Here is a 13,206-nt window from a genome sequence, read left to right on the forward strand (position 1 = left end):
ATTATACCGTGGGGATTCCCTAAGACAAAGCTACTTGAATAGTATAGTACAGGGAAGTACTAACAGCTCACCTATCCTTTTATTTTCCTCATAAGTAATCTATTTGAAAAGATGTTTATTCAATGAAGGAAGGAAAGGAGGAGGAGGGAGGGAGGGAGGGAAGAATAATAATGCCTAGAAAAAAGCAACTAAAGGTTGTTTCAATTATGCTTCTGAAGTGCTAGCTGGCATGTTTCATAAAGATGAGAGGCTACTTAAATCTGTTAAGGAAAAAACATAAATCTCTCTGTTCTTGAAGAGTGGAGAAATGACAAAAGTGAAGCTGTTTTTGCAGCAAAAAGCAGAAAACCTTGTACAGAAGTAACCCAAGAATTAAAGAGCCTTGCATGTCAGAGCTATCTAAATGTTTGATGAATTGAAAAGAAAAAGAACATTCATGGTGATTGTTATTTCCTCCCCAAATACCTGATATAAAAAAAGAAGTGGCCTCCAAGTTGTGGAATGTAAATCTTTTATTAAAACAGTTGTCTTTCCACAGTAGTAAAGCTTTGGCATAGTATAAAAAATAATCACCAACCATAATTATACCAAATTTCTCTTGTCAACCACATACCAAGTGTCTTCAATACAATTTTTTTCTGTATAAAAATACTGAGAAAAATTGATAAATAACAGGTAAGAGAAAGACACTTCTAAGCAACTGTTAGAATCATTTGGAAGAAGTGAATACTGTGGATATTTTAAATATCACAGTAGCAAGGACACACCATTCCTATAGTATTGTGGGCCAGACAGTTAAATGAAAGCAGAAGTGTTTGGACAACTTTCCTGTTTAAAATTTTGGTAACATTATTCAATACATTATGCAAACCAAATCACACCGAGAATCATTTCGTTTAAAATACTGAGCAGTATTGACTATTCTGAAGCAGAATAGGCAACATACTGCCCTCATTTATGAGAAAAGTCTCAAAACACTTCCAAGGGTGATGCTTGGAGAAGCCGTGAGTTGAGCTGAAGCTGGAGTCTCCAGAGCAAAAGGCTAAGAAAGAAACAAACATTCAAAGATGGGATCTGCTAACATCACTCAACTTCGGATAGACCATGGCAGACACAGATGCTTGTTCCGTTGGGTTGCAAATATTACTCTCTGGTATCTTCTTTGTCAGTCTGCACATCTAAAGGCATGGAGCATTCGATTGGGCAATCAACATTCTGTTAATGGAAGAAGAAGAGAATCAGTAGCAAATACTCTATAAAGTATATGGGGGTGTGGGTTGGAAGGGGAGACTTGTGACAACTGTTCATAGAAAAGAAACTTTCTAGTTTGAAAAGCCCAGCCATATACTGAGCAATCAGAGATGTTCAAAAATTCAATGATGCTTTAGGATACAGTATTCCACACAAGTCACTTAAGAGATCTTTAAAACAACAACAACAACAACAACAACAACAACAAATATTTGGTTCATTCAGAAGAAAGAAATCTGCAGAAAGAGATTCCCTGTCATGTACCCAATTACATTTAGGGAGAGTCTACAGAGGCAAATGGACTTACAGTGTTTGTTCTCTGATGATATCTCGGTGTATACTGGTTGGGGGAGTGACCTGAGGAGGGGCCTTCAGGAACAGTTGAACCACCTGGTCTCTAACAGTTGTCACAGAGCCAACCCTGGAGGAGAGAGATGAAACAAATGGAGCTTATGACAGACATCCCAAGGGCATCATAATTAGTGCTTGAGTTAAGAATTTCAGCTCTTGTGCATTGGTCAAATATAAGCAGATAATCACTAAAGAAGCACTGATGAGAATCTCATGCATTTGCAACTCTTGGAATACATTTTGGTTTATCACCAAAGCTCACACTGGCCTCTGCATACACTTTGTCTTTCTCCTGGAATTTCCTCTCTTCGCTTCCTATCTAAATCCCACTCAGTCTGCTAAGTGTGATTTCAATCCCAACATCCTCAGCAATGTTTTTTTTTTTTAATACTAGATGATGGAAGAGATTGTTTCAAAGAATCCTAGAGCTTTTAAAAAGAGACTTGAGACCACATGGACACATACCTTCATTATACAGCAAAGGAAATAGAGATCCAGGGGAGAGGACTGGCTTGCTGGGAGGGAGAGGGAAGTCACACAATGGGCCAGGGTTTTGGGCTGCCACCATGGAGTTGGGCTGACGCTAGCCATGGTCTTTCCAGCATTGTATGGCTACTCCCTTCCTAAACCACCCTGGCCAGTAACATGGAAGTCTTGTCTCTGGCCAGCAATGGAGTGGAGCATAGGAACAGACCACGCTACGCCAGTAAAGCTCTCTCAGATTTTTGCCTGAAGTGTGAGGAAATGAGAGTTCTCTTTCTCTGTTCCTAAATTGAGAGATGGTAAATTTGAAGCTGGTCATGGATGTTACCATAAGCAGGGAATCTACTAGAAAAGAAAAGGTAGCCCAAGAGCAACAGAGTCCATATGCCATGGTGGGAGCTGCCCCTCAAGCTGATAGATACAGAACTTTTCAGTTATGGGAGACATTTTTGCCCACTTAACTTGAACAGGACTTTCCTCTTGCAACCCAAAGAACACTAATATATTCTTTCTTATTTTTTAAATATATTTTATACATTCTTTCATATCTTTTATATATTCTAGACATTTTCCATTTTGTAGCCTACTTCCCATAACACCTAACATAATACAGGTTAATGCCTACCTACAGAATCAGGAATGTTCCTACTCCTGTCATAAGTGGTTCATTGAGCACTTTGGAACAGAATAGGGGTCACAGGGGAAAGGTTTCAATTTCATTAAGTAACAAAGAGACTGAAGTGTGACCAATGTCTACTTCCCAATAAATTCTCCTTTACACATTTTTATACCAAGATGACTGAGTTCTATGATCGGTCTTTATGAGAGAAAGAGGTGGGGTTTGAAAGAAAGAGACCAACTTCACACACTAGGGATGGAATCAGATCAGTTTCCTTGGACTGTGTCCCTTGGTAAGGTGATGCAGAGAGAACCCTGAAGAAGCTTCCCTGTTGCCAGATGAATCTCCCCAAAGTACATTTTCCATCACGCTCCTTTTCTTCTTGTGCATCTGTAACTGGTTAATGCCAAATATATCATACTGTGGACCTCACCTGGGGTGGAAGCAGGTTTCCTTCCCATGGATCAGAATTTGGAGTGTTGTTAGGAAAGGCATGTCTCCATTGAAAACGAAGGACTATGACCTTCCATTACTTTCCAGTTACAAGAGTCATTTCCCTTTGAAATTTTACTTATTTGGGAAAGGCACAGCATTCTGTTGTTACAATGAAGGAGTGCATATATTAGAAATAGCTGAGGAGTACTGGCTTAAATAGTGGATTTTTTTGCCATCTAATTTCTGACAACAAGACACTTAGGCAGAGGTTTGGTTCACTGGAGCCCACCTGGGCCAGTTCATCCTGTCCCTGGGGGTGTGCTTACTGTCTTTCTGCTCCCTCAACCAAATCTGAGACATCCCAAGTCCAGCCAGTTTATTCTTCTTTTTTCCATAAACCCTTTCTTGCTGACTCCAGTCTAGTCAGAACTGTATTTGTCAGACTCAACTCAAAAACCTTCCTTAATTAGCTTGATTTTAAATACATACTAATTTAATTTCTGACTATATCATTAAGTAAGAGCCATGACCACTTCTCATTTCCTGTTTGTCCCATTTACTTAGCATATTAGTAGAGCTAGTACAAGGATATATATTTGGACTAAGAGAGGGCACAAAGTGGAATTTTCTTAGACCCAAAGTATTATTTGAAATATTTCACAACAAGGCCACAGGGAAATTGTCCATCAGCATAGAGCTGGCTACTCAGTGCTCCATAGCAGGTAACACTTCCAATGCTGAAGAACAGAACAGCCTGAGAAGAGCAGGCATGGGGAGGGGCTGTCTGCCATTCTCAGGGAGGATGCTCCAGAGTCTTATCAACTCTTCATAAGTGGCATGGAAGCACCTTGCACACAGCATGTAAATACAGGAGCCTCCCCTGTGTCATATCTAAATTGCAAGAAACCTGGCATATTCCATCTTACCTGCTGTCCTCCAAAGCATGTGCAGGAACAAATGGCACCTAAAAATTCCTTCTGCTACCGTTCTTCCACCTGGTAAACCTTCCCATCATCATAGCATGTTGTCCCATCTACATGTAGGCACAAATCAGAAGCACATGTAAGACCAAGAACAGAAATGCAGACTCAGCTTGATACAAGGGTGGGTTCTATTTTATCCTAAATTTGTATTATCAAAGTCCAAATTACTCAAATTTATATGAATCATCATAAGGGAGGTACTACTCCTCAGATCTTAAGGCAGCATTTCCACAAACTAGATCTAATAGGTTCAATGGAAATCATATTTTAAAAGTTGAATTGACAGACCAACAGAGACTTCTTCCACCATTTTCACTGCAGATAATGATCAAAATACTCAGAAAAGTGCTAAAGTGGCCTGTAATAACATTCCATCATGACTCCTTTTTGAGGCTCACCTCCACTTTTTCAAATCAAAAGATGAACAAAGCCTCTGTTCAAACCTCAAGGGGACCTAAAATCTCCAGTTCATCCTGTGAATGGGCGTTACAGCCCCTAATGGAAGTGGGTGTGCCAATAGAGCTCCAGAAACCATTCTCAATGACATACCGAGATCGCACTTGAATTCTCCTTTCCCATTGCCCAGGCACGTGCAGCTCAGCATCTCGCCGTTGTCTGCCCTGCGAGTCCACTTCTCCCCAATCTTGTAGTTCACACCATTGTCATAGCACCATTCTGTGTGGGTGGGAAAATCACAGGCAGAGTTATTTGTGTTCTGACTCCCAAGAGAAAAGCACACTAGGATATAGGATTTTAAAATCCACATATCTGGAAAGAATGACAAGTTAAAGGTCACAATCCCTACTGTGAACTGATTCTTCAGTTGGACTTAAAAATATAGTTTCTACTATTTATTATTTTCTAGGCCATTTTAAGGCACTCTGCAGCAATCATGTCATAGCACTTGGTCAATGATTTCCATTTAAATTTTCATTAAGGTTTAAAATTGTGGTGAATGAAAGCAGGATCAGAGTAGTCTTTTAGGAATATATATATATATATATATTTTTTTTTTAAAGTCAGTTTTGGATTTGCAGAGACCTTAGATACAAAGAAGTGCAATGAAACAGATCAGCATTTTCTTTCTGCCATGACCTCTTACATGTAAGTTGAAAGAAAGAATAAACATAGATGACAAAACAATGATAAACCCTGGCTATCATCCCTACAAATAGAGACCTGGTGCTGAAGAGGATCCACAAGTCCTATGCCTTTACCATATGTAAAAGATGACTTTTAGTCTCTGAGATTTATACTAAATAGAACACACTTAGGAAGTTTACATCAGAATGCATTTTTTCTTCTAATTTATAAAATCAACAATTCAGTCTTCTCAAATTGGAAGAAAAGGCATTAAACAACTATGACATTCAAGCAAAGAATATGTAAGTTGATCTAAAGACACTCATAAACAACCTTAGACTTCTGCTCCCACAATTGCACCTAATACTTACGCAGGCAAAAAAACAGGCAGACTTTTAAAAAGTAGTTCATTTTCAGAAGTTAAAAACCAACCACCTCATTGCTGCCACATGTTAACACACCCAACTCTACCGCAGTGCACGCCCATACTTCTGCTCAGCCTCCCAATTTTATATACAATTTTCAAGTGGCCAAGCTCAGAAGTCTACACTGTAAAAATCAGTTGGCTTTTGAATTTCAATCTGGATTAAGCCATTTCATGTATACAAGTCAACTAATATACTTTTAAGAAATCTTTAAAAATCTGTTCTGTTTTACTTCCATGAATATGATTTCTGTAAAAGTTGATAAAAGGCTTGTTTATATGGTATAATGGTTAACACCTGTAAAAATGAACCGATGGTCAATAATGATTATATCTCCTAAAATCGAAGGATAAGTGAAAGGTTATAAATTCTAATAGTAACTCTCAAAGCACAATAGATAATCCTAGGATCACTGTAATTTGAAACATTGAAATCTCTATAATTTGAAAATCAAATATATTTTGGTGAAGTGGCTTTTAAATTATGGACAAGTAGTATATCTGTACATTTTCCTTTACATTACTAGCAATATTCAAACTATGTGGCTGGTGTGTGTTTGTGTGTGTGTGTGTGTGTGTGTGTGTGTGCACATATTCAATGCGTGTGTTTGTGATGTGTGTGTATAATGTGAGAGTGTGTGTATACATGTGTATGTTTGATTTGTGCTAAATGAGTATGAATATGAATCATCACCTTGAACCACATTCAACACTAAAGATTAAAAGAGAATTGGGGTTTCTCTGACTGGTACTCTCAATGAGAACTGACTCCACTGAGTTTGACTTAACAGAAAATTTCAAAAGCATCACCAACAACTTTCTTTAATCAGTAGTTGTATTAGCATATGACTTGAAATGAAGCAATATTCAACAAGTAAAATTTCCCATCATTTTTCAATGATGCAAAATGTTACTTTGAGTCCAACAGTTTTCTCAAATGTTTGGAAGAGCTTGTGTCTACCAAACATGACTACTTGGTACGTTAATGCGAATGTATGGAACTGGAGGAGATGGAGGAAGAGTGGATGGTCAGAGCAAGCTACTCACCAGATGAATTGCATCTGAAATGCCCACTGCCAAAGCCCAAGCACTGGCACATGAGTTTAAAACCAGTTTCAGATATTCGCTCCCATTTGTCTCCAATGTCATAATGGGAAGCCAAGTAGGGGTCAAAGCAGGTGTCATCAATAGGTTGGTTTGGGCCTATGAGCAAAAGGAAGAAAAAGCAAAAGAGACCTATTATTGGTGGTTTGGAAGAAGAAGAAGAAACCAGAACATTATATACAATGACTTAATCTAACAGAAAAATTCCGGTAGCTCTAAAATTCCATCTGCTCCATGGATGTATCAGCCACTCTCATTAATGTTGTAAAGGTGTAGCCAATGGACACTTGCCACCAGCATCTGAAAAGGAGACCATCTTTCACTTTTGTCTTCAATTTTAAAAATGATCAAATCTGGTAAATCTACTTTATAGAACATGGAATCGACCTTGAGGCAATTTAAGCCAGGTAAGAACAAGGGTAGCAATGCCTCTCCATCAGGACCTGAGTGACCTTGAGTTAATTATTTAACATCTCTCTCACGAGGCCAAGAAGCCAATGTATTGTCCTTTTGCCAACCTGTAGAAAGTGCTCACTAAACTAAAAAATATTATCAGGCTACCTTCTGCTTATGATGCAAAGGTCTTAGCATTTTTATATACTGTTATAATGCAGTCTTCACTTTTATTATTGCATTTTTTTTGCATAATAGTTTGGAAATCCTAGATTTTGCAAAATTGTAATTATGATAGTAAAACTGATTTTATTAATAAAACCAACTGTTTCAAATAGGAGAAATCAAATGGGAAGTACATGAGTTAGGACTAAGTAACATTCTCATCATGTGACCGAAGATCTTGTCTCTTTATGTTTTAGAAAAACTTGTTTTAAAATAATTTGTGTAAGCCAGGCATGCTGGGTACATGCCTGGAATCCCAGCGACTCAAGAGGCTGAGGTAGAAGGATTGAAAGTTTATGGCCAGCCTCAGAAAAAAAGCAAGGTCCTGTCTCAAAATAAAAACTTTTAAAAAGGACTGGGGATGTGGCTCAGTGGTTGAATGCCCCTGAGTTCAGTCCCTGATACCAATAGCCAAAGTCAAGAGACCCTGGCTATCATGAAGAGCACCACTGCCAGGAATAAGGAGTAGGAAAGAAAAACAGAAAGAACTTAAGACTGTTAAATGGGGATTCATTATTCCAAAAATATTCAGGAGTTAAAATTCTATCGTAACTAATGTTATGAAGATGGAATCTTTTAAAGAAAATAAAAAGATGTGGAAAAGCACAAAAACCTTTATGCTCTCAAAAATTCCTTTCACACAACAATTTTGCCATTAAAGCCACAAAATGCAATACCTAATAACAAACACAAAAGAACCTGCCCCCAGCCTGCCAGCAGTTAGCTGCTATAATTCACCAAAGTTTACACATATAAAATAGTAGTCTTTTGTCAGATGAAGAATAAGGCTGAAATTATATAACTGGACCCTAGGATGGAATTCTGTCACATGGCATAGACAGGAGTTACCACTCCTTGTTGGTGTGGAGAGAGACCCTTCCAATGGGAAGATTCAGGATTCACGATTTTGATTATTTCCTATCTCATGTTCCTGGGTGAATAACATCAGCTGCTGCAAAGTAAAAGCCAGGTGGCATGCTACTGGCTTGAAAGGACTTGCAAAGTGCTACAAAGAAGAGTGAGTGGTTGCCGGGCACAGTGGCACATGCCTGGAAACTCAAGCTACTTAGGAGGCTAAGGTAGGCCAGCTTCAGCAATTTAGCAAGGCCCTAAGCAACTTAGCAAGCTCCTATCTCAAAATAAAAAATAAAAAGGACAGGGGATGTAACTCAGTAGTTACACATTCCTGGGTTCAATCCCCAATACCCATTCCCCACCCCACAGTAAAGTCAATGGTCATTTAACCTTTATGATGGTTTTACACCTATATCATCAGGAAAAAAAAGTGAAATAACTTTAGAATTAGGAAGCTCTTTGGATAAAAATGGGTTGCAGAGGAGAACTTCCCATTAGTACTGGTACTAAGAATCACTCTAGGGGACCACAGCATGGTGAGAAGAAAGGGGTATGGGAAAGTATACCAGGAAACCAGTGCCTCATATCAACTCAACACACTGGGAAGGATTCAATACTTTTGGGCTAAAAAACTGAAACCTGGCCTGTCATCCTAACACTGCATGTGTGTTGGTGAGGACACTTAAAGTTAAATGAACTTAAGGTTGCTCATGTACTTCATATTGATGGTAGGCATACTTCCCACAGTTGCAAGGCAACAAGCAACAAAGGAACAGTCACTAGGAAAAGCCTTCTCTGGTTCAGTCCAACAAGGAGCATGTGCCTAAACCACATGTGAATTTACATACCATGGTTGCCCACAGTCACAACCTTCTCCAGAACCTTGTGCCTCTTCAGATTTTTCATTGCCTCCACTAGGAAGGTGTAGGTGCCCCATGGGTAAGGCCTGTCAGAGTGGCACTGGTGGAAGTTCCAGGAACTCGGAACTGCAATTATTGGTACAGCCAAAATGGGGAGAGAGCATTATAGTAAAGAACAGATGCAGGCTCCCCTGGTCCCTTATCATTAACCCTCACTGTTTAAACAAATCAAAGGGAAACTAATAAAGACCAGGGGTATATAGGAGTCCCAACTGGCCAAGGAGAGAAATGGAATGAGCAAGGAACAGTCACTTCTCTCAGATTTTCCTACCCAGAGTCTGCCTATGTGCTCCATAGTTAGCAGGAGCCCTCAACGACACTATCCGTCTCTTAATCCTACTAGATGTGGCTCTGTAGAAGCCCATGGAAGCCCTGCATGATCCTTTCACATCAAGCACAGACACTGCTCTCTGTGGAGACAGGCAGGCCATGCACAGTGGGCAGTAGACCACAACACAATACAGAGTCGTTAAAACAATGGCACATCCTCAAACTCAGGTTTCTAAGCTCAGGAATCTCCCACAACATAGTCATTTAAAAAAAAACTGTGCCAGTGGGACAAATTAAAGGATGTGATTTTAGTAAGAGAATCTGTTACTTCTAACAGCTGACATGCACAGCTCCTCCTACATTCTTTTTCCTTGTATATACTACAGATAATGGGATTCTTCAAGGCAAACTAAGAATGGTGCACAAATGTAAATTCAGTGGAATATCTTTCTTCTTTTCTAAGATCATCTCTTTGTTCATCTTACTATGGAGCCTCCAATGTGTGAAGATAATACAAATGATTTCATTCTCTACTGAATAAAAGCTAATGACGCTCTCTGGTACATCCTCCCAAGTAGAGCCATATGGACTTTTAATAAATGATCAGTGCTTAAATGTGCCATCTCTCTAAAAGTTCTAGAAGTAGCCATTTTACATCAGAGCCTCTTAATCCTACTAGTAAGAAGCCCATGGGAATTGATAACCATTACCAATTAATAACCATTATCAATTCAGGCAATGAAGACTATTTATCAACCTGATCAAAGCCCCTGGGGAAATCAGCAGTTCTCAGATTACAAAACACTTTCCCAGAAGGAAAACTTTGTCACTTCTTTCCCCTATTTATTCCTTTCTGAGCTTCCCAGCCACAGACAGGGAGGGAGCTGATTACCTGTAAGGGTTCTTCTGTCGTGCCAATGGGCTGACATGAAATGATATACTCAGAACTGTCCTGGAATGGAGTCCAAGAGATGGTTGTCTGAGAGAGAACTTCTTGTCCTGTAGAGGCATTTGGATTGAGCTCCCTAATGTGAGGGTAGAGGTGGTAGTCTACTTCTCCCCTGGGGACATGAATCTCATCTATAGTCGGCAAGTATGGTCTTGGCCTATGCCTTACGGGGGTGACCGCTGTGGGTGGTGTGGTCCTCCTAAAACCATGTTCCTCAATGACCATTTGTTGCCCCAAACTGGGCTGCCGATGGCTTGTGCCAGGAAGCTGAATAACGTTTCCATTGTCAACCCCAGGGCTGGTGATGAATGGGGTCTTTGGAACTGTGGAGGGAACATCCAAGATCTCTGGTCCTTGAAGATTGGGGTGAGGAAGGGTTACCAGTTGGGGAAGCTCATCTAGCCAAGAGAGGTTAGAGCAAAAAAAGCAAAGCGCGTTAAGTTTCAGTAAGTAGCAACCATTATCAATTCAGGCAATGAAGATTGTTTATCAACCTGATCAAAGCCCCTGGAAAACCAGCAGTTCTCAGATTACAAAAAAACCCACTTTTTTTCAGAAAGAAAACTTTATGATTTTTCTCAAAGGTTTCTTTATAGTTTAGAAAGAAAAAAAAGTGTTAGCATGAATTTATTAGAGACACAAAGCTTTGAACCATTGAGCACCACAGAAGCTGCCTCTGTTCAAATTAAGCCTAATGAAACTGCAATGTGTAGTGCCTCCCCACCCCATTCTCTTCTCTCTTTAAACCTGAGAAACAAATTATAGGAACTAGAATCCACAGCGATCATGTCAGTATCAGAAGTATGAGAATTACAGAGGTTTAAATCAGAAGTATGAGCATTGCAGAGGTTTAAATCAATAGTTTTCATGGTTGGAAATGGTAAAAAAGAGGTAAGAACACATATTTGTTTTGAAAGCTTTCCTTTTGCCATATGTACAGCATTTTCTCCAAATTGAACTAAGACCGAATGACAAAGTAAAACATTATTTAGTTACAAGTTTCAGAAATCAAATAATAAGACAATGGGAGGGGTTTCTATCCCTCCTTTTTTTTAAAAAAAATAGTCAACACAAAGTATAGAAGAATAGCAAAAACAACTTGGTTTTATATTTCATATCGGATTTGAATTTTTGAAAGGTAATAACAAGGTTTTATATTGACTGGCCTTTTAATAAATAAATAAATAAAATGGAACTCTACAGAGGATGTTCAGTTATTCCTCCTGTCAGAGAGTACAAAATATACACTGGGCCATTAGAAAAAACATCCATGAGATACGCATCAAAACATGGAGAGACCCTTTTCACAATGTAAAATCCATCATTCATTAGTTTAGTCTTAACGTTCCTCTCATTACCTGGAAAGTGCTTTTTACCTGTCTTTTTCCTCCCAATCAGGGGCTCACTCTTCTGGTTGTTCTTCAGGGCAATGATGTAGATTGTGTACTTGGTTCCAGGTTCTAGGCCTGATGGGCAGAATAGAACGTCATGTCATATGGAGAGTACTGTGTGGAGAATGTCTTTTGAAGTGCAGGGCTTCCCTTTCTCATGATATAGCATCAAAGATACAGATGGAGTTTCAAGACTTAGACTGTCAGAGGGAGTAAAGAGGAAAGGGAGGGAGCACAATACCAGTAATAGTGGCCTCTGTGACACCAGGTTGGGGCCGAGGGACCACTTCTCTGGGAGGGGACCCAGGCTTCTCATATTTGATGATGTAGCCAGTGATCTTGGCACGGGGCGGTTGCCATGCTACCAGCAAGGAGTTGGGGGTGGTAGTCAGGAAGCACAGGTTGGATGGTGCATCAATGGCTAAAAGAAAGCAAAACTAAGTCTCAGAAAATAAAAGCCAAGAAAATGCTCCCATATTCCCCCCCCCCAGCCCTTTTAATCAGACTTAAGAGAGTGAAATTCTGTAAGCTCTTCCCATGGTTCACAGGGAGTCATATTAAAAAGATCCTTCATTTGTTTCTTAAGTTCATGTGCCTGATTATACTACAAGCCAGTGGTGTCCCTCAGCACAAAGCAGTTACCAGTGGAGGCATCGATGACCACGGGTGAGCTGTGGGCATTGTCGTTCAGGGTATGCAGGTAGATCTTGTAGTCCGTGCCGGGTTGCAAACCTGGGATGTGAGAGGAGATGGTTTTTATGTGTTCTTCTTTACTAGGAAAGTTTTCAAGCCCACACCTGCAATTTTCTTGGCTCATCTACCCACCCATGTTTATACAGACCATGGAAGTGGTCTACCTTTGAACAATAAAGTAGAACATAATGTGGATATTAACTGTTATTGTGGAGCATACTTAAAAGCAAATCACTAATGCAGAGAAGGACCTCCGACTAAAATAAATTTTTAAATGCAAAAACGCTACTTTAGAAGCAGTCCTCTTGGAGAATGAGGGGTGGCCCACTGAGTGTACTTTCTCTATAGGGTAATTAGGTGGTCAATATTTGGTACCTGGAATCAGAATTGTACAGCACAAAAGACCTAAATTGATCTATTTTATCAAATTCCCTCTGAACTTTGACCTTTATTAAGTAATGTTGTTTGTCTTTATTAATTATGTCTTTTTAAAATCTATATTAATGCTAAGAACTATACACCACCATTTCATTTTTTTCTTTTCTATTTTCATTTTTTTGTGCTTCTGGGGATGGAAGCCAGAGCTTCACCAAGTGCTTTACCATTGTACCACATCCTCAGACCCTATTTCTTTTGGTTTTACATTATTTTACTTTTTTTTAAATAAGAAAGGGCATAGGGATGAAAGAACAAATCTGATAAAAATCCATTTCTCTGAGACCACACACTAGACCAAAATCAGAGATTCAAAGGACAAAACTATTTTTGATTATAGTA

General features: G+C 39.3%; 1 pseudogene; it reads right to left on the minus strand.

The window, feature by feature from the left end:
* Nucleotides 1-883: 883 nt before the first annotated feature.
* LOC143389912 (fibronectin-like) overlaps nucleotides 884-13,206 on the minus strand; it is a 32,969-nt pseudogene continuing 20,646 nt past the window's right edge.

The sequence above is a fragment of the Callospermophilus lateralis genome, unplaced genomic scaffold (assembly GCF_048772815.1).
Source record: "Callospermophilus lateralis isolate mCalLat2 unplaced genomic scaffold, mCalLat2.hap1 Scaffold_74, whole genome shotgun sequence".
Taxonomy (NCBI): Eukaryota; Metazoa; Chordata; class Mammalia; order Rodentia; family Sciuridae; genus Callospermophilus; species Callospermophilus lateralis.